General features: G+C 40.7%; 1 protein-coding gene across 1 annotated transcript in view; it reads left to right on the top strand.

The window, feature by feature from the left end:
• The window catches only part of epha6 (eph receptor A6), a 92,992-nt gene that overhangs the window by 863 nt on the left and 84,514 nt on the right, over positions 1–7,615 (top strand). The window lies entirely within an intron of this gene.

Below are 7,615 nucleotides of genomic sequence, written 5' to 3'. Positions count from 1 at the left end.
AAATCTGTACAATTTAAAATAACTGTCTCTTTGAATATATTTTCAATTTACATTTAATTCTGTGATGTCAAACCAGAATTTTCAGCAGCCATTACTCCAGTCTTCAGTGTCACATGATTCTTCAGAAATCCCTTTAATATACTGATTTGCTGCTCAAGAAACATTTCTTATTATTATCAACTTTGAAAATATTTGAGCTGCTTAATATGTTTGAGGAAATACTAATTTAATTGTTTTTGAGAATAGTTTGATGAATAGAAAGTTCAAATGAACAGCATCTATCTAATGAGATGAAAATCTTCCACTATTAAATATTAAAATATTTAATTATGGATTATCCAAAAATATATTTGTTATGCACCATACAGTATAAAAACTGGCTGTAAATTAAACATCTCTATTGTGATTTATACTGCGGTTCTGGCCCTCCGACCTTCTGACCCTTGATTAGTCAAGTGTTGTTCCAAGGCCGCTGTACATATGACTTGAATGTGTCCTCTGTGTTCTTAATAGTGTATGTGAACAGTGATTTAGATTTTGCTTGTGATTTTTATGCATTTATTTATATATTTTTGAAAGTTACAGTATCTGAATTATCTCTGGCTTAAGATTTGCTTGGAAAGGTGCAACCCGGAGTGGAGGTAAAGTGGAGTGATTACAGAATGATTTGAGCCGGGGGGGGAAATTACTGTCACTCCATTCCACTCACATATTGTATTCCAGTCTGAATGTTGCTTGCCAATGTGCAAAGCTTGATACTTCACTTGCTTTTTTTGGAACTGTTTGTGTTGGTGGAGAACAGGCCAGCTTTTGTCTGAAATGTGCGTCACTCGATATCTGCTCCTGTATAGTTGAATAAAAGTAATATCAAGGAAATATTAAGTACAACAGCACTTGCTTGTGGGACATTGCTTAAATATAAAGTTAACAAGATATAAAATTACTCATCCTTAAGATTTTGGTCATACCGCCCAACTCTTTTCCATTTATGATTGACTGAGAAAGGTCCCATTCCTGACAGCAGGTGAAAAGAGATAAGATAATTCTGCTGTGATCTCCTGTATGGAAAGAGGAAGGGACAGTCATGATAGAGACATCAGTGACTGACCTGGTTCACGCTGCGGCATCCTGTAGGGAGGTTATCTGTACATGTGAGAGAATAGAAGATGGCAGTGGGAGTCAAAGGCATCATTACATTCTCCTCATTATCATACAATAACTGAGCATTTCAACCATTCTTCAAAAGCTTTAAAGATTCTGCAGTGTGAGAGGCACTTATTTTCAGTCTCTTTCTCAGGACTTAAGATCCACCAGATGAAGTATCACTCTTATGATAGCACACTGTCTGTGATATGATTTAGATTTAGTGAGTACATCAAAAGTAAAGCTCTGCAGTCACAAGGCTGTTCAGTGCATCTCTACTACCTGCCTCCCCCGTTTCCTGCCACCTCTGTCTCTTTCTTCCTCTTTGCACATTATCTAAGCAGATCACTCCTCAGATTAAGGCTGCAATCGCACTGGCACCTGTCAAAGCCCTAATCAAATCCCCAGCGTCAGGGCGGCTCCCGCTGCAAAGTGAATCCATAATCAGCTCTCCCCTGCCCATCAGAGACCAGTTGCTCAGCATGGTGTTTGTGTGTGTGTGTGTGAGTGTGTGTGTGTGTCAGGGACAGAAGCAGAGGTAGAGAGAGACAGATGAATTGTCGTATTTTCAAAGTATGTACTGAACTTACTTCCTTATTGGTGAAGTTTGTTTGTTAGTGATCCAGATGTGTCAGCTTATTGTTTTTAAACAATAGGAATGCAGTTTTAAAATTCTGACCAATACTGGTGTTTTCTGTTATGACTGCTAAAGGTGCAGCCACAAAAAATGCCTGATTGTCCACTGTCTATAGTGTAGCAATGCATGAAGCACTACTCACATAGATGTGACCTTTAGACCAAGCAACTTTCTGTTGGTCAATGTGACAAATTTACTTGCAAAATCTACACTGGGAAAATGTTCACCTTCACTCGAAACTCCTGATTTGCAGATTCCTATGAAATAACTGGATTTTAAATGCAGAATCTTGCCAATTAGCAGTAAATCTGAATAAAGTGTAGTAAATATTAAAATTCTATATTATTTTATCTAAATAAATAAAAAAAATAGAACCTTAAAAATGAAATCAGATGTTTTAAAGGCTACAATAAAAAAAAAAAACAGGGCAAAATGGTATGCAAAGTTAAATATCCAATATCAATGGATACAAAATAAATGAAGTGAATCTCTAATATTGACTGATAAGCAACATTTAGACAATTTATTGTGCTTCCCTATTAAAAAAAGTTCATTTTAACCACAAAGAACAACATTCTTGGTAGCTCTTAAACACTTGAAAATCACTGCCCAACCCACCTTTCTCTGCCAACTTTATAAATCTGTTTCTTCTCTGCTCCCTTGGCATTATGAGACAGCAGAAGGGTTCACTGTTTGCACACTTCAGAATCCCAGCAGACGCAGTAGGTCATACTTGTATTGTTTGCCTAATGTGACATTAATTATTTTAACATTCTATTCATTTGACATACCCCTGGAGAGACTGTCTGTACTGTTGCTGGACTAATGCTCTGGGGCGCCTCCCACTGCTGTGACCGTTCAGAATCTCGCTGCCCACTGCTTGTCTGTGTTTCACAGCTCTGCTAGGTGAGATTGTAGCCTTAAGGGTTTAAAAAGTTTGTCACACTCTTTTTGTGTGTTGGGTCTTTTTTGCCGAGCAAGTTGTTCCACTTAAAAGTGCAGAGATAAGTCAGTTGTGCCATTGTACATTGCTAATCTCTTAAAGATGAAGTGTGGCATTTTTTTATGTTAAAACACTTTATCCTATCATGGTTTAATGAACAGAGACAACTAGAAGTAAGCCGTTTTAGGGTATATTCCTGAACAGCTTGAATACTGTGGTTTTGCAGCTCTTTCAAAACATTGTCCTGTCTGTTTGAGCAATACAACATTTCAGCAACTCAAACTTTAGAGTTTGGTGAATGGAATACAGGATGAAAAGGGTAATGGATTCTTTCAGAAACCTTTTTGGGGAAAAAATGGCTATGTTTGGAATGGGATACTAGCATAATACATAAACTGTAGACCGCTCACCCTGTTTTTAAAGGGGACATTGGATGCCCATTTTCCACAAGTTGATATGATTCTTTAGGGTCTTCATGAAATGTCTGTAACATACTTTGGTTAAAATTCCTCAATGGTTGTGTAAAACACCACCCTTTTTACCTTGTCAAAAACCTGTTCACAGCGATCCATTTTGGTGTATGTCTCTTTAAATGCTGATGAGCTCTGCTCACCCCACCCCTCTCTTCCGTGGAAGAGGAAAGGTGATTTGCAAATAATCATAAAAAAATATAAAGTGTGAGACTTGCTTCTTCTGGAGGTGCAGCTGGATCACAAACAGTGGGTACTGAGCGATCCTTGAGTTTTAACTTTTTTAGCAAAACCTGCCTTGAATTGTCCTTTGTTCAGAAAGCAGAAAATGATTTGCGCAGACATAAACAAATTTAGGTGTATTCGGTGGCGCATAGTATAGTATAAATAGGCACCGGGCGGACATGTCATTCTCTTCTTCGTCTTCACCAACCGTTTTGTTTGAAGCGTGCATTTCCGTGGTAAGAGCGATCTATATTCCTATCGTTATGGCGAGCACTAGCAAAGCGTTTAGAGGGTGTGTGCATCCGCGTCATCGTTATTTGACACCTGATGACACACACGATTTCTGCGTTGTTTGTTTGGGCAAAGAGCACACACGCGATGTCCTTGAGGGGGCAATCCGCGTTCATTGTGAGCGTATTTTAATGAAAAGCTCCACTCTCATTTGTCTCTCTTTTCGAGGAAAGGGAGATCCCCCGAAGAGAAAGCAGATCCCCATCTGCTTCCCGCGGCTCAGGACCCACCGCTGCTGAGGCACGGAGGAGGATGGGCTCGTGTGGATCGCAGGTGGATCCGGCTGATGAGTTTAAAAAAGGGGTTTTCCCTCTCGGGCTCGTCGGCCGTGGACGAGAGTAAGCTGCTGGAGGATGATGTTATTTCTTTAACATCGTTTGATCCGAGGGCCGGTGCTCTGCTGGGTTCGGCCTGGTAAGAGCAGGAGATGTCCGAGGATGGCAAAGAAGCTGAGGCTGAGCCTTCCCAATCCTCCTGCTCTGCGTATGGTGAGTTTTCAGCGTTATATTTCTTACGCATTCATCGATTATAGCATACGAGTTATGCCAACATCGAGGCGATGCGCGGAAACGACTATGTTAGGATGCCCCTGTAAAAAAGATGACTGGCTAGCTATCTTTCTATGGGTGAGACGTCCTCTCTTAAAACTCCCTCCTTGCCATCTCGCTTAGATGGCAGGGCATACGCAGCAGCAGGTCAGGCTGTTGCTTCGTTGCGCACAATGTGGTGCTCCAGGCATATTAGGCTGACCTGCTGGAAGACCTGGATAAAGGCCTGATGAGGTAGCTGAGTTAGTCCTTCATTTCACGATGGTCCAGGTCTAAGCCTGAACAGCATAGGAGTCCACAGAAGGCTAGTGTCACGGCTCGCACTCCTCCCCCGCCTGCGGGTAGGGTTAGAAGGAATCGCGGGTCAAAGGGAGGTAGGCAAGACCTAGGAATGTGATCCAGACAAGGCATCAGCGCTTTCGTGTTTCGTACTTGAGTATCTACTTGTTTCCTTCAGGGGTCTTACATCTGCCCTTAGCTCCTAATTTCCCTATAACCACCGGCTCTCCACCTGACCGAGGTTAGGTAGGAATTTTGTGTGTATATATATATATAAAGGGAACGTCTCAGGTTACTTATGAAACCATGGTTGCCTGAGTAGGGAACGAGACACTGCGTCCTCTAGGCTTCCTGCCATGCTTCGAATGCAAGCTTCAGATAAAGAAGTGAATAACATGTTCTCCCGGCGCCTATTTATACTAATAGTCGCACCGGTAGTGACGTCATGGGCTGTTGCCGGCCAGCGCGTTGTTGTTGTTATCGTTCCCCATAGCGACCCCTAGAGGACACAGTTTGAAGTTCCCTTGAAAGGGAACGTCTCAGGTTACTTATGAAACCATGGTTGCCTGAGTAGGGAACGAGACACTGCGTCCTCTAGGCTTCCTGCCATGCTTCGAATGCAAGCTTCAGATAAAGAAGTGAATAACATGTTCTCCCGGCGCCTATTTATACTATAATCGCACCGGTAGTGATGTCATGGGCTGTCGCTGGCCAACGTGTTGTTGGTGTTTTTTCAATCTATGCTTCAGACAATGGTCACGATGAGGCGTTCCCCATAGCGACCCCTAGAGGATGTAGTGTCTCGTTCCCTACTCAGGGAACCATGGTTACATAAGTAACCTGAGATGATTTCTCACTGGAGCCCCACTGCAAGTATACAATTTGTCCTCAATCAATATCAATAAAATGATCAAATTTACAGAGTTGCTAACAAATTTTTAATGCCCCTACAGTTATCACTCAATTGAGTGTAGCATACCTTGATCCTTACTTGAGTTTCTCATAATTGTTTTGCACCAGTTAATTAAGAATTGTCAGTTCCTTATAAAAATGATTTCTACACATCCTGTCATCTTTTTTTTGCATCTATGCAGAGCTGTCAGTTGTTTCATATTAATCTCTACTCAGGTTGTACAATTAACCAAAATTGTGTACACGTATGTCTGGGAAATGTAATAACCAGCTTTTGGATTTATATGTTTTGGTATGGATGATGGAAAACACACAAGCTGAACTGAAGGCTTCTTAAGCCTGCAAAAGGTGCTTCCTCTTCAAAGCCTGTTGTTTACTTGGACCTTGGAAGGAGCCTTCTTCAGTCTTGATCGTAATCAGGTCTGACTGCAACTGGAAAGCAAGGCAAATATTGTTTCATCTGTATTGCATTAATACACCAGTGTCCTGTATCTTTTTCCACACCTCTGAACATAAGCACAAGGTTCCATTGGCATATCTCTATATTTTTTGTTTCTTCTGCCAGGTCTCACATATATGCACCAGATTGCTATCCATTATATCAACACCTGTCTGCCGTTTGCTCCCCTTCCCTGTCGTGTTCTGATTCTCCGCTGTGTTGCATCAATTCTCTATTCTGCCAGCTGTGAGGGATTGTCGGAAAGGTACATACTGAATGTGTGTGTTCTGACTTTAAGTTTACTTTGCCCCAGGACTGAAGGAGACAAGACGGAGACACAAAACCAATCCAGTAAATGCCAGATAGCTTATTTAAATTCTGCTGCAGAGTGCTGGACTCTCCAACCGTTACCATCAGCTATTGTAAAGTTAACCTAGTCTGAAATGTAGCTATTTTTAAACACACCAAATCTGGATGTATGCATTTTTCTCATCTACCAGCCACTGTGGCAGCCGACTTTAAGACATTTTGAATTGACATTTGACAAGAAATGCTTTTGCTTAGACACAAAGACGCACGCTTAAAGAAACACATTTGATAATTTCTCGAACAGATGAAACAAGCCATCAATGTGCATTCTGATTGGCTGTTGTTTTTTAGGATTTAATGGCGCTCTGCTGCTCAAGCATGTCATGGTTTATGTAAATAAACGAATGTAAGGACTTTTTTGTTTATGTCAGTGACCTCAACAGAGTTTTTTTGTGAAACTTTTGTTAACACTCCAAATAAACAATCTCAGGAGGTGCTCTGAGTTTAATTTACTTTAAATCTATAGTGTGGTTTGATTGTAATGTGAAAAGTTCTGGATGTTTATTTTGACGTTGCCTAATTTCAGATTTTGTGGCTAATATTTGATGTAAAGAACCTAGCTAAAGTGGACCAAACAGAGTTGCATTTCATAGGTTCACTTCAACTCTGCATAACTAGCTGATGCTATGGATGCTGCCCCTACCTTATTAAAGCTCCAAATGTTCCGAGTGTTGAATTACCTCAATGATTGACTGATTTTAGCAAAATCACATGAGCTAGTGGCTTGTCATCAAGACATTCAGACATTTTGCCTGTGTCTGGATCAATTCAAAGCAGGGCAGGGGTCCATGTAGGCCTGTATCACAGTCTCATGGTGTCAATGTCTCTAGTGTTACCTTTGTGCCTGCTGCATATGAGACCATTTCGGTGGTAAGTCAATGGCCAAAGACTTTGTCCTCATTGGCCTGCTTATTGAATACTCTGAGTTAGGGGTCGACCGATATGTGTTTTTCAGGGCCGATGCTGATACCGATTATTACAGATCAAGTAGACCGATAACCGATATTTTTAACCGATATATATGTCTGGTGTAAAAATTAAAATGAATGTCAAAATTAAGAATATCAAGAGCTCTGACAAAAACTTTCTTCCCTGGTGTTGGTTGAGTGTAGTACTCCCACAGTAAACTCTTTATTTTTTGGCAAACAAAGGGTTTACCATTAAAATTAAAACATGGAAGAAATAGCGTATTGTCTGATTATTCTTTTAAACAAAAGTTGTAATAACTGTTGTAGTAGTCGGGGGTTAAAGCAAAAAAAAAAATCTTTTGACTGAAGATTTTTCCTCGGCCAAACCCCATTCCTCAGCCATACCTGTCACACACCCAGTTTAAGAGCAGTGTTTTTCTTCTTGTAATCA

The sequence above is a fragment of the Sinocyclocheilus grahami genome, unplaced genomic scaffold (assembly GCF_001515645.1).
Source record: "Sinocyclocheilus grahami isolate Dianchi unplaced genomic scaffold, SAMN03320097.WGS_v1.1 scaffold255.1, whole genome shotgun sequence".
NCBI lineage: Eukaryota > Metazoa > Chordata > Actinopteri > Cypriniformes > Cyprinidae > Sinocyclocheilus > Sinocyclocheilus grahami.
The sequence above is the reverse complement of the archived record's forward strand: the minus strand, read 5'-3'. Positions and strand labels throughout refer to the sequence as shown.